Source organism: Poecilia latipinna, unplaced genomic scaffold (genome assembly GCF_001443285.1).
Source record: "Poecilia latipinna isolate Pla-1442-1.1 unplaced genomic scaffold, P_latipinna-1.0 Scaffold1474, whole genome shotgun sequence".
Classification (NCBI taxonomy): Eukaryota; Metazoa; Chordata; class Actinopteri; order Cyprinodontiformes; family Poeciliidae; genus Poecilia; species Poecilia latipinna.
The window spans coordinates 173,097-198,475 of NW_015114090.1; the positions used below are offsets into that span (position 1 = coordinate 173,097).

The 25,379-nt window shown below is 37.4% G+C and overlaps 1 long non-coding RNA gene across 1 annotated transcript; it reads left to right on the plus strand.

Annotated features, from left to right (window-relative positions):
• Window positions 1–2,896: 2,896 nt before the first annotated feature.
• LOC106962929 (uncharacterized) lies at window positions 2,897–25,018 on the plus strand. Its single transcript, XR_001428078.1, has 3 exons — window positions 2,897–4,591; window positions 4,637–8,838; window positions 24,990–25,018. It is a non-coding gene; the product is annotated as an uncharacterized LOC106962929 (long non-coding RNA).
• Window positions 25,019–25,379: the final 361 nt, after the last annotated feature.

Here is a 25,379-nt window from a genome sequence, read left to right on the forward strand (position 1 = left end):
TTTTTTTTTTTTTTTTTTTTTTTTTTTTTTTTTTTGCCAAGCTGAGCACCCTTCACAGAACGAATTCTGAAAAGCTATCCTCATATGGAATAATGGGATTGTCCCTCCTCTCTCTACTTGACTGCATTAGCCACTGTGTTTCAGCTGAAGCTCCATCTTTGCTATTTTTAACAACCTCTGTCATATCACCGTTTTTGAGATACTACAGTGAACCTCTCCTTGCTCCCCAAACAGCGTATCCCTGATGTTGACTGAACCACCCCCTCCCTCTCCCCGCTTTTGTCCCTTTTCTTTTTTTTTTTTTTTGCATTTATCTGCATATTTATTGCGGTTATTATCATATTTATCTCCACATGCTGCCTGTGTGAAGCTGTCAAGTGAGCAATATGCACATGGAAAATATCAACAACGCACCATTTTGTTTCATGGACTCACGACACTTTGTTCAGTTTGTTCAACTGTTACAGAACCATCATGTTAAGCTGATGCCGTCTTTATGTTCGAACACGCACCCAAACACCCCGCCCTTGTGATGACAACCCTGCTCTTTTATTAAATGACAAAAAATGTATTTTAATTACATTTAATGATAACTAATGAGGTGATGGCATGCAACCCCAAGATGTAATAAGTTTATGTTTTTATGTTTTTTTTTTGGTTTTATTTGGTTTTTTGTTCATTCTGTTTGTTTATTTTGGTTATGATGTTATGATCACTAATGCGTTGTAACCAGATGTGAGTATATACATATTTGAGAGAAAAAAATAATATATATATATATATATATATATACATATATATATCTGTGTTTAACACAATGAAGATGCTGCTGTTTTGAGGAAGAAGGCGAGGAACTGACCCCTCTCTGCGGCCCTCCCCCGTACTGGCGGACTGGTTGCTATCAGGCCATGTTTTGTCCAGTGATGTAACAGGTTGCATGGGTTGGGGTGGGGGGCGGGAGGTTGGGGGTTCAGGCTTGGCTTGGGATGGTGGGACATCCTCGCTCTTTCTCTGAAGGCGGGTGAGAAATACTGTATCACCAGCTCTGCTTCTCTCTTACGTCTCCTTCATGTGTGTCAGGACTTGAAATCTAAAGAAGAAGAAGAAGAAGAAGAAAAAAAGCAACCCTCGACTTCGAGTCTGCTATCCCTCCAAAGATACAAGACCTCTTTCTTTATTGTTTGCTGTAAGAATAGAGCTTTTTTTTTTTTCTAAAAAAAAAAATGTAAAAAAAAAAAGGAGAGAAAAAAAACCTGATACTTCCTCAAAGACTTTTAAGGAACTATTTTGAATATATTTAGAAATTACACTTGTAAAAATCGCTTGTAAATTCATACTGAAATACATCATCAAGGAGAATTATAAAGAGTAAAAACAATATTTTTTTGTGTGGATTTCACAAGAGCTCTTCTGTACAGTGGCACTGTTTATCTCTCTTTCTATCTCTCCTTTTCTCTTTCTCTCTCTATAGAGCAACTAGAATAAAATTTCACCATTCACAAGGCTTGCCGTCTTGTCAGGATCTCCTGTGACAACAGGTTTTCCTTCATTTATGTAGAAACAGTTTCTTCAGCTTAATTTAAGTGATTATTTAGGTGGAGATGAGAGAAGGTGTTTGATTCTTTTCTTACTCATTTTTTTTTTAAAAAACTAAATATGTGGTTAGGAGTCTTACAGTATCTTGCAAAACTAACCTCGAACCCTTTAAAGACATTTTGTGGTAGACCAACACACAGTAGTGCATAACTGAGAGGTAAAAGGAAAATGCCGCAATTAAAATGACTTAATTCTGCATCCATACCCTTGAATAAAATCCAAACCAATCAACCATCTTAAAAAAAAAAAAAAAATTACTAAAATGAATCCACCTGGCTTTATTTTGATATGTAAATAAAGACACAACTATTGTGCAAAGGCCTTAGATGTTTGTTAAAGAATAGCAAAGAACAGACAACATCATGAAGACCAAGGATCATACTAGCCAGGTCAGTGATAAAGTTCTGGAGAAATTTAAAGCAGGGTTAGATATAAAACAATATTCCAAGCTTACACTTTCCTCTGGAGTAGCTACAGGGATCCAGAGAACAGATGAGAAAACTGTTGACACGGCAACCAGCTGTTGACAGGTTGCCACCAAGAAGTCCGACCATCATGGTGGAGTCAGAAAGAAAAAAAAAAAAACAATTGTTGGGGGGGGAGTGCGATTTAATCCTGCAATACTGCAAACATGTGGAAGAAGGTGCTCTCCTCAGATTATGCCATTAACCTTTCTGGGGCTACATGCACAATGTTACTTGTGGCAGAAATGTAGAACTGGTGCTTCACTCAGAAATCACTACCCACCTCCCGGAACATGACGCTGTGGTGAGGAACGCTCTTTTGAGCAGGGAAAAGAAAAACTGGTCAAAGTTAATCAAAGATGGATTGCACAAGCTACAGAGCAATTCTGGAACATAGCCTACTAGAGCCAGCACAATACTGAGAGAGTCAAAGTTTAACTGGAATAGTTTAGGTCAGGGCTGGTCAGGTTTTGTCCTAGAGAGCTAATTTCTGCACCTTTTGGAGGCGGTCCCATATGAGTGACAGTCATTAGATCCAGGTGCGTTAATCTAGGTAAACATCTGAAATGCGCAGGACATTTAATGTTGAGGACTGGAATCAGCCACCCCCAGTTTAGATCAAACCGTGGTCTAGTCAAATCCTGATCCGAATCCAATTGCAAATCCTTGGCAATGAAAGGTCGTCCCATAAATTACCGACTGGTGGAGGCGGTATACAAACCATCTGTAATCCACATCACGGTGATGCTTTACCATAAAAAAAAATAAAAAAAAATCCAGAAAACTAAATGATTTTAATATTCAAAAATTTCAAGGGCAAGAATACTTTTTGCAAGGCACCGTAGATCTCTACTAAGAAAACATGAATTTGGAAATCTGAGGTTTTTATGAGCAGTGTTTTTGTTTGTTTCCAATAAAAAGTCCACTTATTTAGACTTATGATTCCTGGTCGATCTGTAAACGTCTGAATCACAATTTATCTTGTCTGCTAGTAGATTTTCCATCTCTGAGACATTTTTTTTTTCCTCCACATTGTTTGTGACACAATCAGTGTCATCTTCCTGGAGTCAAAAAGTCATATAAAATCTAACACAGAGGCTTCATCATAATTTAGAGACAATGCATCAGTTGTCTTTAATGTAGTCTATCAGTGACAACTCGTTAAGTGCATCACACATCGTTGGTGTATGATGCTTGTAAAAACAACAACAAAAAAAGCACATCCTGTTTTCAACTAAACAACCCAAACCAGGAACATCTGGAAAGCATTCTACATTTCAAGATGTTTTTCTGTTTTTTCTTCATTTTTTTTTTCAGTGATCCTTTTCATTATTAATGAGCTTGAACTCATGTTGTTGCAAGGAAATGCACAGTGATTTCATTTTAACACAGCCATGTTAAGTTCAGAACCTGGAGAGGTTAAACACTTGAGTTAGCCATAAACGATTAAGCCCTAAAACAGTGTTGTAGTGGTCATTATTTAATTGCGGGTGAAATGGGTATAATTGTGGGAAATGTATTTGTCTCTGATGAGCACAGCACTTTATCAACCAAAACTTGAAGACCTGCAAAGAAGTTTCTTTAGAAAAACAAACAAACAAAAAAAAAACTAAGATGAATTTGTTTCCACGGATAAATGATCACAATGTTCTTCTAGAGCTGCTGCCACAATGTGTCACATTTTGTCATATGACGTATTATTTATGAAAAAATTAAAGGAAGCGCTACACAGTCTAGCTTTCAGGTAATGTCTTACGTATGCACGATGCTTTTAATGATGGCTCCATTCTAAATAGTCACTTCAGGATATAATGAGATCAGTGGTGTGGAGTTCACAGTATTCGCCTGTGTCATAACCAGGCATGTAAACCTTTCTGTGACGACCATGTCTCACTTTATTGTTTTTCTGTTTCTATATTGCAACAGATACAATCCCTGACCATCTATGGTTACCCCCAAATGAGCAGATAATTATTAATCATATTAATTAGGTAGCCAGGGCCACCATAGGTTTCATCTTTAAACAACTTTCCCAGGTGAGTAAAAGATCTGGATAGGACACCGAGAGATTAATCTATCCAGAGCCGTTATTGTGTCTGTCCTGCAATATTTAAGTTGCAGTTGCAATTTTTTTGGGCTGAATTTTGGAAAAAGAATACTCTGATAAGCTTTTTGCGGTAATACAATTATGCATACTCTTGTGTAGAATGAGTAGCTGGGCAAAGCAGGAGCTTAATTTCCCAGGGCATCGTGTCTTCCAATAACAATGAAGACATTTGGTGTCACAAAGATGTTACTATCAAGAAACTGATCAAAACAACTACGTCTGCAACACTTTGTTTTATTTACTGAGGCTAATTTCCATTAGCACACTCTTATGTGAGTACTTACAGTTGATGGGGGGGAAAAAATTGATGAAGCTGCAACTAATCATCATCAGAAGTGAATTAAAACCTTTGCATTTACATTCTAATGTGGAAATAATTGTGGCTTACAGATAATGAAAACTCAAAAGTCATTGTTTTGGAATAGTTTTATATTACATGAGATCATGAAAAGGCTATTATCTGACTGAGTAATTAGTCAATATATGAGTTTCACTCTGAAATAAGTGACAAAAGCATTAAACTTCAAATTCAAGTTTTCTTTTAGATGTACCTGTATTTTATGTTTTCGAATAACCAACACTGTGTTTGCACCACTCAGCTGCTGCTCCCTCTTTTGCCTGTTACAAAATCATTAGGGAGGATTTTAGCGTTTCCATTCTGCTTTTCCATTTTGGCTGAGCTTGTATGACACAGCGTAATGCGCTGCCGAGAACATCCACCTTGAAACTGAAATCCTTAGAAAGGACGGTTAAAAACGCGCTTCATGCATAACAAGCCGGAACCAATCCTGTCAACTTGCAGAGGCTGGCTGGTGAGAGCTGGAACAAGGTCTATCATTAGCAACACATGATTAGCTGCTTAATAATGTAGCCATGCTGAAATTCACATTATGCATTATTTTTTGTCTTTCTCCTCTCACATAGGATGACACATAAAATGCTATCCATCTATCAGTCAGTTCTCTTCTCCTGGCCTATTAACTATATATATATATATATTAATTTCCTCTTACATTTTGATCTTGATTTAATAGTTGTTGTTGTTTTTTTTTGTTTATTTGTGTGTTTGTTTTTTTTAAATAGGTATTTTAGTGAGTGTGTAGAAGCATTTAACATATCTGCTGTCTTACTTTGAAGAGTCAGAGAGAAGTTGTCAAGAAAGAAAAAAAGAAAGCAAACCACTTTTTATGTAAAACAGCTCAATCTTACCAGGGTGATTAAAATTGAATTTTGAATGTTATCATCGTCGAATCAACCAATTTACGTCATCGCTCATTTTCTCTGTCGGGCATTTGGTTTTAATTACTGGGTTAACAATCGCTGGTTTGTGTCTCTGCTGGATCTTTAAGCAGTAGAAGTTGGCTTGCATAGAAATCCATCCATGTACTTACAACCCAGAAGACACTGACTTGAGTCTTTAGATGAAAGTGGATGAAATCTATGCCATGAGTGGCATAATGGAAAAAAAAATGTACATTTTCAATTTTTATCACGTTTCTGGTCTGCTAGTGTTCATTAGCCAGAACATTAACCATTGATCTGGCAGCAGACTGATAGAAAAATGTGCTTCAGGTGAATGAAATTCATTCACCTCGATTCCCGACTGAGAACGTTTGCCAGATCCTCTAGAATAAATTCTACTTTGCCTCTGCAGTCTGCAGGCAAGATACTCACTGCACACATATACATTATCCACAAACCCACTTATAAATGGCTTTTTATGTTTTCTAATACTTTTCTTGTGGTTATGACTCAGAAAAAAACAAGGATCACTCTGTGATGAGAGCACATATCTCGGCAGGTTTGGTTTAAGAGGTTGGCAGAAGATGTAAGAGACAACGTTATACAAACCAGAGGTGCAGAGAGGGGCAGTAATTGAAATGGGGATGTCATTCATCAGGTTTCATAGAGGTGGCACAAACTGAGGTGTGGTGCACGTTTGTTAGTTTGTGTGAGAGGGAATAAGCATGTGTGTGTGTGTGTGTGTGTGTGTGTGTGTGTGTGTGTGTGTTACCTGTCAGCCGACTAAACAAAAGGACTGTGGCAGATCATTTTCTTCCTGCAGAGAGGTGGAAGAAACAAAAAAGAGCACTCATTTATTTTGTCATTTTCTATTCTCCCCTTTGGATACCAGAAAATCACCTTCAATTTCCATTTATTTAGACAAACAATCGACTGCAGCAGCATCAAGCAAACCTTTTTTTTCTTATTATGTTTTTTGTGGGTCCAGCAGTGCTCCTTACAGACATTTTCCTTCATCATATACAAACAAAATTCTAGACATTTTAAGTCCTGACAGGTAGAAGATGTAAGAAGGGGTACAATTTTCTGCAGTACCTGCTCTATAACCTAATATTTACAAGACTTAAACAAAAAAACAAGGACTTTGATCTCAGCAACACTCAAAAATGTTGAAGGTTTCTTCTTACAGATTTTCTCATTTGCTTTGGTGCATTTCTCAAATCATCCGTGACATTTGGAAAACAGTATTTCTCATACAAAAGCATTTAGAATTTGTTCACAAAAATGATAAATTCATCTTCTGATCACACGATAATTTCAAGATTAAACAACCATGTTAGAGAAATTCAATTCCGTTCTAAGAAATGCACCAGAGTGGCTCAGAGAAAAAAAAAAAAACTGTGTCATGAAATATTGCACAAGCCACTCATACTTCATTTGACATGAGGTATGAAAGTCATACTTCATACATCACCTGCTCCTTCACATGTGAACTCATGCAGGCCAGAGTTTTGTGATGGCAAAGATCCAGTGAGCTATCAAGTTCTGATTTATTAGGTGGCATTGAACTGTATGTGGAAATACGAAACGTCAGGCCTTCCAAGTAAATCTTTATTGTTTACGTCACTCCGAAATGCTGAAAATACTGGAGCCTGTCAAGCAGCGACGTCCCAAAGGCTTAGACACAAAAATATGATTCACTTGCATTGCTATTAAATATTACATACATGTTTGGGGGTTTTTTACCTTTACTGTATATCCATATTTTTCAATGTGCAGTTGACATTTAATTCTAAATATTGAAATATATTCTTAATATAACGCACATCAAACAGTAACAAAAATATTTTTAAGCTGTTGCGAGGTAAGAGATGGCGTACATCCTGTGAAAAGATGGATGCGCCGGTCTGTAATTACATAACGAAATGGTACGTTTATGAGTTGTGACACCCAGTACGAAGAACACGGAAACGCATCTCGGAGAGTCCTGACATTTAAACTGTAGACCTTTTTGTTGGGAGGCATCCAACTACGCCCACAGAAAATGACTTTTTTTTTTTTTTTTTTTTTTTTTTCTCTTCAAAATTTGTCACGTCGTTTCGCTCCTGATTAGATCGAGAGGCCTCAATCATTCCCACAGCCTGCAAGCAAGAGGGAAATAAAGGCAAATTAAGTGTATTAAAACGAGATACAGCAAAGTAATTGCAACTGCGCTTTGTCAGTTGGCAACAACTACAGTCTGTTTTCAGTGAGAAAATGTTGCAAAGGTAATCCCAAAATGAATTCCTAATATGCAAATGAGGCCCCAAAATGCTTCTGGTTTGTGGCTTTTATAGCTTTCATAGCACATCTGAGCTGTAGATTTATTTTCAAAGTTTACTGATAAACACATTTTTTTTATTGAATAGAATATTACGCATCTTATTAAAACAAAACACTTGATTTAAGTATTTAACAACAGGCTTCGTAACATTCTTCATCTTCATGGATTACAGATTTATAGCATTTAATTATAACTTGATGCTCAGATTTTATGTGGCCACTTTTCCTTATGTAAATCAAACTTGTGTAAACACAATTTTCTTTATTTTCTACTAAAAACGATAGAAAAAGAAATTACTCATTTGAAACTGGCGTCTTCCTGAAAATCCCGGTGAGGCAGATGGGACATAAAAGCTCAGTTCCAAATGCATTATAATCTAAATGTCATGTTCAGTGATTGTAAAAGGTTTTAAGAGGGAAATGTGTGTTTTTGATGTGCAATTTATGAGCACAAACAGAAACACAGTGTAGTGTAGGCACCCCAGGACACTGGATGGACGGTATGCTGAAAGGTTTTTATTTTTACCTTTATGCCTCAGTCTTTGTCACACACTGACTTTTATGCCTTCTTGCCAGAGAAAGACTTCCTGTGAAACAATTGCATTTTTTGATTCCTTAATAATCATAAAGTGATTGCTAAAGCACAATATCATTCACATAAAGTAAAACGAAACGAACCTGAGTACGAGTTTCGCTAAATACAGTAGTTCTAATACTTGGGTAAGGAACAGATTTTATTGTCAAACTGATATGCAAAGCTGTTAAGTTGTCATCCAAATGATATCAGAGACTGTCATATGAATCATTTTTTTTTTTTTTTTTTTTTTTTTTTGCATGTGATCCATTCTCTCTCAGGACACTTTTGGCAGTGTGATATTAGCCTGAGGAAGCCTGTCCTCGCTGACACGAACAACTGTGTCCCCCAGTAGCATCTGTTCCCACCTACAGCCACGTGTCCTGCTTTTTTTTGTGCGTGTGTCCTTGAGCTATAAAGCAAAGCGGTGATGCCTGCTCCAGTTTTCTGTGGGTAAAAATCTCAGCCAGACGGCTAAACTTTTAGAAGCTTTTGAGAGAGAGATTGAGAGAGAGAGAGAGAGAGAGAGAGAGGTGCTTTTTAAATCACTGAAACACTTGGTGGACTGAAACTTTCACACAGAAAAAATAATACATAAAATGAAGATCCACTCAACATAAAAACAATGAAGATACACTGTTGAGTTTTTTTTTTTTTTTTTCCCATTCCCTCTTTTCAGCAAGGGATGAAAAAAAGAGCCTGTGGGCAAAACAACAAAACATGCAGCAACCGTCTAATCTAGGCAAGCATCTGTGTATGTGTATACAGACTTTAACAACAAACTTTAAAGTGGCTACGCTGCAGCTGCGCCTAATGCACATTAAATTAGTGTTCCTCTCTTATCGTGTGGGGGGGGTGCAGGGATGCCTTCGAATCATTTGTTTCCGTTGCCGGAGCACAGATTTGCGTGCTTTTGTGTCCTGAAATTGACCTTTCGGTGTTGTGAATCTCAATAAAGGGCCCCATAAATCATTGCAGGTGTCTCAAACATGCCGGCAGGTAATTAATTGCATGGGAGTTGGAGCCAATCTGAGCTGAGCGCTCAGGGGTGGGCCAGGAAATATGCACAAGAGCGGGCTTCTACTGGTGGCTTCCTGTCTCGCTTGTGATTTCAACGGCTTTAATTTTCTTACATCGTTAAATTCCAATTATGAAGACTCGTTTTTTTTTGTTTTTTGTTTTTTTTAATTTGTTGTTAAATCAGACTTATCTGTTTGCTAACTAAATAAAGGTTGTTTCTTTTTTATTGTTTTGTGGAAAGAAACTTTGGAAGTGACATTCACCATGTAGGTGCACCAATAAAATGACAGACCAGCCTTTTACTCTCTGGCTGATTTTACAAATCAATCACCATTCACAACATTTAGCTTCTTTTCACAAATATTATTCTAAAAGTAAATCCTTTAATGCCAAAGCACAAAGCCAATCTCTACAAAATAATGACAATTAAATAACCAAACACATGATTACATAATTATTCAACAGCTTCAATTCAGCGAGATGTGATGGCATCACAGCACAGAGTGGATAGATCTCCATCTGGCTGCTTTCTGCAGTTTTATGCCGTTCTTCCTTGCAAATACTGAGCTAGCTCTGTCAGGTTGCATGGAAACAGCCCTTCTTTTCAAGTCAAACAACCTTTTTTCTTTTTCTTTTTTTTTTTGAATCAAGGTTTGCGCTCCTCTGGGGAAAAACCCGACGCCATTCCGGGAGAGTTCGCCAACATTCCAGAGCACAATAAAATAAGTTATTTTCTCGCCTTTTATCTAGAGGTTACAGAGCAAAAAGAAAGTCCAGGCTCCAGAAGGGACATGTTCAAGCTCTGCTGCTGCAGCTGCACACACACGGGAAAAAAAAGAAAAAAAATTCATTTTGAAATGAAAAAAGGACGAACAATTTGTTGAAAGTTTGTTTGAAAACACTTCATCTTTGCCCAGCATGAACAGCTGGATCACTGGAATCCCAAGACACAGATCACAACTGCCATCCATTAAGCATTTGGAATTGGCCCAAGCAGGACTCCATAGGAGACTATGTCGACATTTGACCCTGGAAGAACAGTTTTTGATCTTTCAGTGTGAATAAGTGGAAAGTACAATCACTTGGTAATCAGGAGGTTGCGACTTCACAAGTTTCCCTTTACAAGATGCTGAACTTTGACTTTCCTACTGATGCATCAGAGTGTAAAACGTAAAATTGTTGCATACAAGCTCTTTGAATAGTGGCGTGATAACAAAAAACCCTGCATGTGTTCAGTCCTTTAACTTTCATCAAAAACAAAGATACAATTAAAAGCTAAAAATTAACGGCGTTGATGAGTGTAGGCAAATTTCTTACTGAAACTGTAATTCCTCACAGCAAGATTATGATCTTAGCTTTGCATCGATAAACAGACAAAGTCCTGCTGGGCATTCTAATGCCAAGCACGCGATTTCTAGAGCTGAAATTTTAAATTGGGTTAAGCAAAGGCAGGTGTTTGTGCATGAATTATCCAGTTATAATGTATACTCTTGTGGTCCTATACAACCACATTGGGCCCCTCGAAAAGGGATAAACAACCTCGCTAGTACCGGAGGCTAATTGTCTCGCAGAGTAATCACAAACAAGGGGTAATTATTTATCGCCAGAGCTTCCTCATATAATTTCCAGTTGCCGCAACAGTGTGGATGAAATACGAACGGGCAAAGCGCAGGTGTAAATCTGTGCGAGCACTCATGTCTGATTAAAGATACGACGCTTGATTGCAGAATACCACGGGGAGACGAAGGTGTTAATTGGCTTTAGATGTGGGTGCATGAGCTCGTCTGTAAAATGTTCACCCGTGGAGAGGCACAGCTTTCAAATACAGCTAAGGAAGCCCTGCTGTGGATCAGTCTGCCTTAACAGCCTTGTGCAACAAAAAAAAAAAAAAACATAAAGCATGAACGATGGAGGACATACAAAGAGAAATTCATGTGTATTCTAGGAGTTTGTGCGGATTTATTTCCTTGTGTGTTTGTGACGGATTGATTTCACAGCTCAGCTCCGGCTGTCCGAGTACAAACACTGATCCAAAGGTTAGACATGATCTGAGCGGCAGACGATGAGGCCGAGGACACTGGGTGCGTGTGATTTTCTTCCCAGCTGACTTAGGCGATTGTTGTAACTTAGAATTATGTGATGAGACTTATTTGGGTATCTAGGACGGCGATTCAGATGTCTCGGCTGCTGGCTAACATGCACACAAACATAGAAACACTCTTAAGTCCGCTCACTTTTTAATAATCTGCACACCTTCTACTTTGTTTGTTTTACCAAAACTATTCTTTTCCCCCATGCACCAAAGTTTAACCTTGGCACAAGACACTCAGACGTGTTTTGTAAATATGTTGATTGAGTTTTGTTTTTGTTTTTTTTATAGAAGGCATTTATGTGAGTATAGTTTATGCAAACACATATTCTTTTTATTATATTTTTTATAGAAATAGGCTCCACTGTCACTCATGGCTTAGAAGGTGTTGCAATTTTGGATCTCGGAGTTAAAATGACGTTTGGTCAATGAATTTAAAGGACAATTTTGATGGAGGAATACAAGTGTATAACTTGTCTCATATGTTTTTTAAATGACATCACCTCTGGCTGCTTCATTTCATAAGCAAATGTTCCTCAAAATAAAACAGCTCCATCACAGAGCAACACCACAGTCTGCTTACATTTGGCCAAATCTTTTGGATAGGTTGTATATTTGTTTTGTTTTTTTCCTCCCAGTATCTTTATTTTTCATGTATTTTTGTAACTTACTCCTTTTCCATCAGTACAACTTTTAACTTTTATTTCATGTTCTTTTTAATTTTGTCCGGCTGTTTCTCAAAAACACACAAACAAACACAGCCCTCCTCACGAAGCTGTTGCTGGCCCAGATAAAAATGCTTAGCCGTGCTTGGCCAGCCGTGTTATATAACACCGCCACACTGCCTGAAGTCAGGCCTGCCTTAAAGTGATACTAACCCCGAATGATGATCTATGTCTTTTATATATATATATATATATATATATATATATATATATATATATATATATATATATATATATATATATATATATATATATATATATATATGTGTGTGTGTGTGTGTGTGTGTGTGTGTGTGTTTCTTTACAAGGAAAATGTAAGGATATAGGCTTGCCTTCAACTCAGCTCCAACAATGTTTTGTCAGTTTTTCAGTTAGTATGAAATCCACAGATTAATGTTTTACTTTCATTTCAGAATTTAGCATCACTCCAAGGTAACAAACGGAAAATATTCCAACTCTACAAATGTTCATTTCCTAAACCAAATTGGATATTATGCCAAATTAAAGCAAGGAAGTCATGCAAAAATTAAGTAGAAATGCACCAAAAGTCTGTGAGATGGCAGTTATTTTGTACTAAATGTCTTCATTAATTAAACAATGTGGAGACGTACGGTTCGTCTTCCTGTAATCAAGTACTGTTTCCCGGAACATTTTTTTTTTTTTTTTGCTTAGTGACACCTAATAAAACAGTTTCTTAGCTCTTCATGGTGTTTTTCTTTTTTTTTTTTTTTTTGCTATCAGCCTACAAACAGTTTTGTGCAGCTGCTGACATGTTATCAGTGTTAATTTGTCACAAGAAATTCTGCTGTTCAGATTGTTGTAGTGCATATTCTTTCATGTGAAGTTTACATGTTCTCCTTGAGCCCGCCTTGGTTTTCTCCCAGTATGGCAGTGAACTTCCAAACTCAAAAAACATGCATGTCTATAAGTGATTCTAAACAGACATGGACTTATTATTTGCATTTGACCGTCCAGGTTGGACTCCACCTTTTGTCCAATGGGAATTGAGATTATGCTACAGTTAACACTCCTTCAGAAAGCTCCAAAAAAAAATTAATTTATGAAGAGATAAATGAGTTTGTGTTGCAAATTGTCTCCTCTTATACTCAAAAAGTATGATATTCAAGGTCTGCTGAAGGATTTTTTTTTTTTTTTTTTTTGACTGAATAAGTGGAGTCACTTGGGACCCACTTTTATGAACGCTCAGCTTCCTCTGCTGGACTGTTCCACTTTAGCTCATCCTTTTTCTGTCCCCATCCTCCCATAAGTAATCACTCCGATGAAGGCATTCAGACAAAGAAAAGTCCCTTCTGCACCTCCACATGAGAGCGATGCATTGAAGAAAAGAAGCAGAGTATTTAGAGTTGACGGCTCTTATCAGCTGGGACCGTCCGACCAAGTACTTCTCTTGTTGTCATTGCAACTGAGAAGTAAAAGTTTTCAGCAGTGCAAGCCTTAAGATGTTTTTAGGGCCCTAGTGATAACCTAAAATCAGACCACTTCTTTGGAAAAGTTTCAGTCCACTGCTGCCAGTTTGAAAGTATCAAACTTCTCATAAAAAGACACTCTGGCAGAAGAGAAGGGAAGGGAATTTTAAAGCAGAAAAAAAGAAGAAAACTTTAGACCTTACATATTAGACACAAACATCACACCGCATTTTAGCCATAACTGATTGAAATAGAAATTAAATACAGAATTTCTGTTACGATGCTGATCATTAAACAAGCAGGTTTTATTCAGATATTTGGTGCAACAATAAGTTATTTCCATTTTGAGAGTTAAGCAATGCTAGGCTAAACAACCTGCCCTACTTCTATGCTTTGCTTTATTGGCTTGGATAGGTTACAGTGCTAATAAAAATAACTGTCCCTTTGTTAATTCATTTTTCTTCTTCATCTTCTTTTTTTACCTGCATAAATTCTAAAAGAAGTTCTATATTTTTTGGTCCAATCTCAGAAAAAGCAGTTGCACTTCTGCTTCCATATAATCAGAAATCACCTTTTATGGCATTTGTTTCTTTTTGTTACTGCTGAACTTCATTTCAGCATCCAAAACTTGGGTTAATTACTGCTCTCTTGATTTCAAACTTGAAATCTTTCTCTAATCTTGAAAGAAACCTAAGACATTTGTTAATCTGGGAAGTTTTGAGAAAGCATTTTCAGGACTCAAGGGGAACACAAACCTCATGAAGGAAACACAGAACAGCTGTGAACCTTCCCGACTGCTGGGTTAGGAGATCGCAAAAGAACCCAAAACAACATGTAACGCACCATTGGGCTCAGTTGCCTCAGGTAAAGTCAGTACTTATGATTCAACACCAGGAAACGGACCACTGTAGACCAAAGGGAACGCAAAGGCCAGAACCATGAAATCTGTTCTTCAGCAGAAAAGCGTGACTGGCCATTGTTTTGTGATCAAAGTTTGAAGAATATGATTATCACTGGATATGATGTTCTTATTATCATTGTTAAATATTTGTTGGTGTTTTCGGTTTTGTTTTGTGGTGAAATTTAAAGAAATAATGATTGTTCCTCCTCTGTAAGTAAAGTTTAAAAGATGCTGTGCTGATGGGTTAACATGACTATCTCTGTAGCGTTCTCAAGCAGATCTGGAAATTGCAGCATTTCAACCTCAGGGGGTAATTTTGCCATTTTAACTCTTTAGAAACGTGTAGAAACGTGATTGCCCAAAGTTCTCATAAAATGAATTTCAAGGACCATTAAAATGAACTGCTGCACACCACATATTTCATAGGCACAACAATAAATAAAAACAAGAACACATGTTGAATGATTTATTTATTTATTTTTGTGGATTGAAAAGACAGCCTTGAAACCCACTTAGGTGCAAGGAAATTAAATTACTACACCGGAGCTTTGAGGGAGAACTATCAAAATTAAAATCAGAGTAACTTAATTGGAAACTCGTGGTCGCATGGTTGCTTGTTTTGAATCTGCCCCCCCCCCTTCCTTTTAAATATGCTTCAATAAATGGCTGCAGATAAAAATGTCATGATGTCAAAACAAATTAAGAGTTCGTCTTATCATTAATGATTCACAACTTTGAAGATGCTGTTTAGGCGTTTGCCATATTTGGCACGGAAACCGAAATGCGTTTGTAAAACGCTGAGGATATCGGCTTTTGTTTTCATTTTGGAAATTTATAGGTTATTCGCCTCATTGGCATTATTCTCCTTATGTGGCCAACAGCACAGCATCGACTAACAAAAGCGTGAGCAAACAGATATGGTCACATATTATATGCGTTGATGTAAAACTTACACCTGGATGTGTTAGACAGCAGAAGGCTACACGTGTTCATAGTAAACACAGTTTATATGTGAAATGCGCTCTGTTTCCAGCGATATTTCGCCCGGAGCCACGCTCTCGGGACAGATATGTTTAATGTTGGATATGCATGGGAGTGTTGTTAGGAGTGTCTGTGATCTGCCTTAACTAAAGAAAAGAGGACAGGGTAAGCAAATAGCCAGAAGCTTCAGGATGTCAGGATTAATACTAGCAAACAGGAAGAAAGAAACATACATGCACGGGCAAACGCTCGTGCAGGGAGGGTGCTGTGTGTGTGTGTGTGTGTGTGTGTGTGTGTGTGTGTGTGTGTGTGTGTGTGTGTGTGTGTGTGTGTGTGTGTGTGTGTGTGTGTGTGTGTGTGTGTGAGGAGTTTGGAGATTATCAACTCTCATAATGTTCAGTGGAAGTTGAGCACTGACCTTGTTTCACCTGGCCCTCTCCTCTTTAGCTTCGCCATCTCTGTCCCTGGAAGAGCTTACGCAGGTCTTTTGTAACACTTGAGGGATCCTTGCTCCTGCTGGATTTATTTTCCTTGTCACTTAGCCAATGCTTTGCTCCTGTGCTGAATTTTTTATCAGAAACAAATTTCCTCTGGAACCTGAAAACGCTTTGCTCACACTTTTTGCTAATGTTCAGCATGGAGGATATTCAGTCTTGCATGCACCTTACAAGATATTTTTTTTTCTCCCCCACCTCCTCTCTCCGTCTCTCTTTCTCGAAAACATCTAAATCTTTGACACCCGGTGCAGTTATAGGAAAAAGTTAAATTTAAAGTTGGTGTTTTGTAAGGGTGTGCTAAAAATTTTAAGATGGTACGGTAAAGCTCCCCAGTGTCAAATATACATCTTACATGAGCTCCCAAACAAAACTCGCTAAAAAAAATCTTCCTGCCACACTGACTCCTTTACAGCATGAAAGAAAATATATGCTTGCTCATATCAAATGATTTCTCTTTAGTGCTGATATATAGTTTTTTTTTGTTGTTGTTGTTGTTGTTTTGAGAACTACAGTTGTTTTACAGACATTACAAGTTGTAAATATCCTTTTTCACTTTCAACATTTTTTCACATTACAATTAAGGTCCCATTATATCTGTAAAACAAACAACTGTAATATTGTCCTGATGATGTAAAATACGATTAACTCACATCCCCACTTTGACTTAGGTCTGGACATTTAGGGCATTGTTAGTACATTCAACTTGCCGTATATATTAGATGTTTATAGCATAAATGTAATTGAAGATTTGGAATGTAAAATGCTATTAAAGGGGCGGTATTATGTAAAATTAATTACTTTGTGTTATTCCCTCATCAAAAAAACCCCAAAAACCTGGAATGTTGAAATCCTTAAAATCTCCCATAGTAACCATTAAGAGGGGCAAATTGGTCCTTCTTTTATATATATATATATATATATATATATATATATATATATATATATATATAATTTTCTGTCTTTTTTTTTACTGAACACAAAGTAGTGCATAAGTTTGTATGGGGAGGAAATGAATTAATAATTTAAAATTTGTTTCACCAGTATAAATCTGAAAGTGAGGCATGCATTTTTAAACTGCCCCAATGTGTCTGTGCTTAGTAGATTCATCTTTTTTTTCTGTTATTGCAGCTGCAGGTTTTTCTGGGAATATGTCATTTCCAGATTTGCTAAATGAGCATCTGTGATTTTTGCCTTTTGATAGCGACAGGTTGCGTGGGCGGCATATACGAACATCAGTTTTAATGTATGGCAACAGATTCTCAATTAGATTGTGTGCAGTTCATTCTGACATGATTTTATCTAAAGTATTTCGTTATTACTCAGCTCGTTTATTTAACATCCACTCATTTTTCTATTGATTAACATTTGGGCCAACACAAAAATGAGGTCCGAATGTTATTTGACTGATTAAGAGAAAGATGTATCATAATCATGATTAAAACGTGGCTTATGTGCCTAAAATAACAAAGTGTGTCCTGTTATTTGGATGAAAAAAGAAAACAAAACAACAACCTGCAACCTCAAGCTCCATCTGCTTCACCAGAACCTAATCAAGTTTCCCCGCGTGTAGAGTGTGTTGATCAGGTTCAGGTTTTTTTTTTTCTTTTTTTTTTTGATTTTACTTTATTTTTTTACAGCTTTTGTTGTATTTGAAAGAAATGTCTCTGAACCAATGCTTGATGCCTTTGTGATTTTTTTGAATCTCTTGTTTTCATTGTCTCCAATAAAGATGAGAGACAAATACCGGGATTGTATGGACTTTCATTTTTAATAATTCCACTTATTTTCAGGCTCACATTTTCTTTGTTTCTGTGTAGTTCATAAAATACAGAGGTATAGTTTAAATCTGAATATCTGCAAAGAGAATTAAAAGACAATGCTATAAATATGAAAATGAGTTTGACATGAAGCAACATGCTCTTAACTCAGATCAATTGGAATGTACGTATGTACAACTGAATTGAAATATTATTTTTAATAAAGTGCTTTGAGACATTTGTTTTGAATTGGCACTATATAAATAAACCAAATTTAACTGAATCACCTAGTAACGTTTGACTGAAAATGTTGATCTCATTTGAAGGCCTTGCATTAATTGTAACTAATATTCAAGATCAAACCTTTAAATTCACTGTGGGTGGACTGTGACCATTTTCAGCCTGATTGGGCCTGAGCAGGGAACTATTTAAATTATGTGTCTGGATGAGATTCTGGGTGCAAAGAGAAGAAAATAATGAGACTAATAATACCAGCTTTGAAAAAATGTTTTCTGTCATTTATTCTAAAGACTTAAAGTTTGTCTTATCGGTCTTCCTGCTCTTTTGAATAATCATCCACCCATCTGATTTTTTTCTTTGTCCTTTTACACCTCAAGCTCCAACAAGCTGCCTAAAAGCTCCTTTTGTAATTAATATCCATTTCGATTTCGACCGTTTTCTTGTCTCCCTGTTCCTTTGCTTTTTCCATTCCAAGTTTTTAGATGCATGATTTATAGTTTGAGCTCTGTGACTGAGCCATAAATATTTTACAAGAAGCAAAAGGGTTTTTTTGTTGTTTGTTTGTTTGTTTGTTTGCTTTGTTTTCCATAAGAAAAAAAAGTGGGTTGAGTATAAAAAGGGAGAAAAGTAAAAATGATTTCAGGAGTTTATGAAGCACATGAAAACAATTGATAATTTCTTTAAGACCATGCTGATCCATTACATGGAGCGGTTATGTAGTATGTGGTTTCGGCATTGATCTCAGCTTCACTGTAACAGATGATAGCATTAATTCTTTGGGAACATCACTCTGCTGTTTGAAGAAAATACCATAGACAATTGGCTAACAATAGCAACGTGATAAGCAAACAAGTGAGTAGCTGACTGAGACTGTTATGAAAAATAATTGCAGCAGGGAGTTTATTTCTGATAAAACTTTCTCATTATAAGCCTGTACACAACAGCACACCCAATTAAAATACTCAAGGTGTGATGTAGTAGCTCGTTCTGCATACTTCAGCATGTACAGCTCTTTTCTAGCAATGAATACGATGTGCACATTACTGAATTAACAACGTTTCTAGTAATTAAAAAATGTTTCCGCTATTTGGTTTTGCTAGTTATTTAATACTTAATACATCAACAGTCATTTTGATTCCATCATTTCTTTTGTCATATTGCACCAGCCTGTTTGCAGTTTACCAGCTTATTTCTCACATCCTTGGAAAAACATCTTCACGTGTTGAAATATGTGAGTAAAAACACACAAGCTTTGATAGGTAGGCTGTCCTAATTTTTTCCACATGACAACGTATAAGACTGGGAAACAAAGCTTATAAAAACGTAAGCAGGCAGCATCTTTTCCACATGCCCACTATTTGCTGCAAAAAAGACATTCCCAATTTCTTGTTTATCTTTTCCGACTTTGTTGCGAGTGTTGTCCATGAGATACTTCTCCAAATCCTTGAATTTAACAAAGTTAAGGAACAATTTTGTGGAGTCCTACACAAAGCTGTGAGACAGTCACTCAGCAGCAGGCACAGGGTATTAACTCCCTATTGACTGCCCATGCATGAGTTTTAGTTCTTTTTATTTGGTTCTTCTTCAGCCCCTGTTGTATTGCTGCCCTTGGCCGCTGACTATTATAGGCCATATTGAAATCTGCCACTGCTTGTTTGATGTCCCTGCACCACAGGACACGGGACTGCGTTCCAGTTGAGCTTTCAAGTCTTTGTCTTGTATGCAGGGCAGGGAGGAGCTTGTGCTTCATTCATCATTCTCTACAGACATGCAACATTGTCATACATTAGGCTAAAACGAACTAGGATAAATGAAATGTAAATTGGCACCAAAACAAACCATTCTAGTCATGTTTCGCTGTAGACAACACAAAGTTTTAAAATACTTGCAATGCGTACCATAATAACAACAACTGCAATATTCAGAACTGCAGAGTCGTGTATGGTCGAAGGAAGCAGAATGCACTGCAATGTGTTAAGGTGTGGTGCAGCCACTGTATGCAGCTCAGACAGTGAGGTGTCAACAGGCAACAGAGTGACTGACAGTTAATGGGAGATAGATGATCATCAGCCAAAGGAGAACAGATGGTAACAAGGGAAAAGTGCACACACATACATACACACACACATACACACACAGGCATACCTGTGCACAGGGACACATATCCAACAGTGGCATAAAATAATTACCCTATCAAGGGCACCTTCTGGTACTCTGGAAAATATGGGAATGTGCATGCCCACTCTTACTAAAATAGATGTTGCTGACTTGGTTGAACTGTCAATCAAGCATTTCGTTTCTCACACACTGTGACTCAACTTAAATGCAGCTACAGATTCGCACCGAGGCGCCGCTGCCTCTTGTGTGCACAAGGGTAGAAGCTTCTCTTATCGTCATTTGACCGTCAAACCTTTTAATCAGCCCACTAATTATTTTTGTGTTTTCCTTGCATAATTGTGTCTAACTCATAAGGCCATCAGATGATATTTCCTGCGTGTCGCTACGAGCAAAAAGTAAAAGAGTTGTATTTGGAAACGTCTGTGAAGTCTAGGGGTAAAATAGATTAGCACGTGTGTGTATAAACTAGCAACCTATAAAATCAAATGAAGAATGTTTTACATAAGGTATACTACATAACAGAGAGGAATGCAGGTCCACAGAGATGAACCTCTGTGGGTGGTGTTGGTGGGAGAGTCTGCGGACGGGTACAGGTGTGCCTTGTTGCAGTTCAACGGATCAGGTGTAGCGCTCCAAGTCCAACAGGCTCCAAACAGATGTTAACTGTGTTGAGCTCAGCAAGGTTGGATAATTGTGTGCTAATTTCACAGCTGACAATTCTTTAAAGCGCAGTCTGCACACTATCCTCAGGAGTCACACTGTGTGCTTCCACAGCGTTTTTACAGGTTTAGCCATTGCATTGCTTTACAACAGTATGATTTTTTTTTCTTTTTTTTTTTTTGCCCTTGTGTTTTTGTGGAGTTCAGCATGAACAAAAGAAGGTTTAAGAAGTTCAGATAGTTACACAGAAGGTGAGGTTTTTATTAGTGGATAGGATGAGCAATGGCTAAGACATATTTTTCTCGTTTTATACAACCTAAGATTTGACCTCCTTAGATGAATTCAGAATTCCCAGCAGTAAGACAACATATACATTATGTTTCGGTGTAGAATTATTTCTCTTCATATGCTCCCTTATACTTTTCTAACTTTCAAAATGTGCAACGCCTCAAAAAGGAACTTCACAAAACAAAACTATTCCATTGCCGAGTTGTACTTTAACAAAATTTGCTACACATTGAAATTGAAACCTCTTATGTATCCTATTTTATGTATCCGATCAAGGCAAGATCTTGCATGATTGTGACATGAAATGAACCAACATAATGTTATTCACAAATAAAAACATCAAAACCATGACACCTTTGAGAAATTTCTATGGCAATGTTCTTCTTAGCAAAACAAAAAACAAAAAAAAAAACATTCAGACTGAATGTGATTTAAAAGTTATTTTCTACTTCTTGACATATTTTAAATTCATTCCTGGCTCCTACTGACCATTTTAACACATGCATATGCTTTGATCCTGATCCCTCCATTGCTGCTCAGGCTGCATGCCCAGGGCTGTTGTCCAATTGAAAGGCTCCTCCATTCTCAAGTCATCTCCAGGTTTTTTTCTGGGATTTGCCTGTATTTTTGCTTTATACATCCTCCCATCAGTTCTGACTAGTTTCTCCATTTGAAGTAAGACGAATCCACAACATGATGCTGCAACCACACTTTTCTCGGGCCAGCCTGTCAAGTTTAGGTTGCCGGTCATGTCTTGGTAGGTTTGGTGTTGTGTCGGGCTGTTTTCATTTTCAGAAGACTGGTTCATTAATGCTCTGTGACATTATCATAGTTTGGGAAACTATAAACCTCTAAATTTCTCCACAACTAATCCCTGACTATGTATGATGTATGTTTGTTTTAGCGATATCTATTTGAAGCATTTTAACGCAATGCTAGCTTAAAGTAGCCGCGACTTCCATTTAAAAAGCTGTTGTATTTTGTGTGATGCTGTAGTATTTTTTTTTCCTGTTCCCAATATTAGTATCTTTCATGCAGTAAACTGAAGTGCATCCAAAATGTGGGAAAAAAAGCCACTAACCTTCAGCAAAAAGTGAACGAATGACCTACTCAGTCACTGAACTGAGAGAGGTGATTTAAATCAGCAAAGCCATTCATGGTTTCCACCTCTAAAGTCATCACTTCAACCAGATTATATTGATTTACTGGGCAACCATCTGCATTTAGTCTTAACCAATTTCAATGGGACCAGATGGCAAACTGTCTGTGTATGTATATATATATTTTTTTTCTTCCATTACACGCTCTGCCTCCCTCTCTCAGACTCGCACGCTTTGGATCCACACCTCCTGATTGTGCTTTTATCCAAACCGTCCTACATTTTCTTCACCTCCTTATTTACTTTCTCTGTTGACCCGACCTCAGTGTGGGATGCAGAAAAAACATCGCCTAAATTAAACATTACTGAAAGAGGAAGTTGGAGAAAGAGTTTCACAGGGAAAATAAATACTGAGCAACAAGGAGTGTGTCGACATCTAGAAACAGAAAAGAGGAAACCATTTCCTCTGCTATACCTAACATATGTATACATAGGTATACTGCTATACCTAACATATGTTAGGTATAGCAGTAGAACTTTAAGAATGTTAATCACATGATGGCACACAAATACTGCAAAGATAAAGTGAAGAGTGTGAAATTAAAACCACAAGTTTCAGCTTACCTTTTTTGAAAGCGTTCTAGAACCCAACTCTGTTTATTCATAATTAAGTTTTTTTTTTTCATCACTTTGAACACAAAAAAAATAATTTATAGTAAGTCTCAAATCCACATACCAGCAGGCCCTAACTCTCCATTACATTAGGAACGGAGAGAATGATTAAATTAACTGTGGGCGCATTACATTTAATGATGCTGATTGTAACTCCCATCTTAATCAATTTCTTTTACTATCGAAACCCACAGTGCAGCAAACGGGGTCTTATTTAGCGACAGTTCTGTGATCTATATCCCTATAACCCCTATGCTTCAGCATTTCATGCAATGAAAACCAAGTGTTGGCATAGATTTGGTGAACTGTTATTTTTCCTCATTTTGTTCCAACAAACAGTGCTAAATTGTTGTAAGAGCCTGCTCTGCATCACATCTTTTATTGTTTTTGGGGGGATTTTTCTGCCAAAAGCACTATACCAACATCACACATATTCTGTCTTGGCATGATCTCTTTTAGTCTTGCAGCAACCACTGGTAAACTACTGTGCAGAGTCAAAGCACTTACCTAAGGCTCTTATCCTGCTTTTCTATTTAAAAGGAAACGCGTGTGTTTAAGATGTTTATTTTTTTTAGCAAAGGTGGGAAGCAATTAGCTACATCTCAGTTACATTTAATTGAGATATCTTTTTGACAAAGTACTTCCAACAGTACCTTCCCTGTAGCATACTTTTTTTTTACTTCTATTTTTGTAACATTATGCACCCTTAGTTGGCCTCTCCCTCTCTTTCTCTCTGTCATGTCTCCAGTTTATCTTCACCTTTAAGTTCTATTTTGCAGGTTACCTAGCCAATGGCTTAAAGTTAAACGCACTTGTAGGAGGTGATCAACAAAAGCTTGGACCCTCTCTTTCAGTCTCCACTTCCCTGATCCCAATTGGCTGAAGACCTGAGCAACACACACCCATATCGTGAGCACATCAAATCCACAATGCTAAGGTGCCGATTCTGCAACGAAAAGCAAAAAGTAACCTTGTTTATACAATTATGTTGTTTTTCATGAGTGACAGAGAGTTTGTAAATCCATCAGTTTGAAGGTCTCTTACTTGGAAGGTCAGCAGTGATCAAATAAATGTCAAACCGTTAGAGGAGAAAAGGAATCAAAAGACAACAGAATGTGACCTGTGTGATTTATAAACGATGGGGGAATGACAGGAACATACAAATGGTTGGAGGACAAAAGGCAGCAAAATGAAAAAAAAAAAAAAAGACAAGATGAAGTGCTTGAAGGGATAAGATGGATTTGTGGAGGTGAGTAAAACCGTAGCGAGAGATAAATACGCGACAAAAGGATTGACATGAAAAGACTTAAAGGACAACAGGAGTTTAAACAAAGTAAAGGGCTCAATGAAAAAAAAATACACATGAAATCAGGGGTTAGTAAGAAGAGCCATTTGTCTTTTTGTCAGACATATTGTACCAAAATTGCCGGATGCTCTTTAAGAACCCATAATCTGTCTCCAACTAAATAGCAAACTGTCTGCCAGTGCATGTTTGCATTCAAAGGTTCTAGTTCTGGCTTGTGCTAGATAAGCCTGCACAATTGATTCTCCATAATAGAAATAGTCTTCTTTTCTCCATACACTTACGCACTGTAAAACACCTTTTTTTTCAGACCAAGCTCATATAGATTTGTTTCTTTTCTTTTTTTTCTAGCGCTGCATGGAAGGAGAATGTGCGCATCTGTCAGGAATGCAGCTTGTGGCTGATGTGCATGCACTCGACAGGATCTCAGGTTAACACAGAGATTACACAGTGACTTAGCCAGCCTTACTACTGTGACCCTGCTAAGCCATGCTAACTCTAACAACTAATAACCATTTTACAGCTGCTGCCTTCCTACCTCAAACTGTGCATGCTTGAGTTTTGCCTGTCAACTTTCCTCCATCTCCTGTTCTCTCCCTGGAACGTTCTTCTTTTTCCTGCCTCAGTGTGTCCAACCCAATTCTTACTCTCATCTCTGCTTATCACATTCAGATTTGTTTTTTTTCTCTCTCTCTCTCTCTTATCTTATCCAGTTTCCCACAACCTCTACATCTTGCTTTTCACCTATCTCGCAAAGATCTTTGTCTCTGCAAAAACCCTCTCCTTTCCGCTCATCTTAAACCTCCCTCCGCAGTAGGGGTGTCATGCCATTTCTGGCACGTGAGCTGAAGCCCAGATGTCTGCGTTGGCTGCTGCTGGAAATTGGGTCATGCTGTGGGAGAAACAGAGAGAGGGAGAGAGAGAGAGAGAGAGAGAAGCCAAAGAATGGGGAAGAGGAGAAGAGGGTAAAAAGAAATGGGGAAAATGGGAACAAAGGTAAAAAGTTAAAAAGCCAGTAAGAGGAAAAGGCAATAATGAATGATGTTTCTTAAAAGGGAGAATTTTACGGAGAGTGGAGGTGTGTTCCTGTTCAGTGAAAAAGATCTTTAATCAATTTGCATAATGTACTCTATTGCCAAGAAATGGATAACTAGAATGAGGTTGTCAATCATACTCAATAAGGGAAATCTGAAGTGAACCATATTAAATGCACCTACTGGCCACCTAATTAGGTAAAACTAGTGTAATTGTTAACAGAAATAGTAAATCAGCCACTCAAAAGAATGATTTTTTTAAA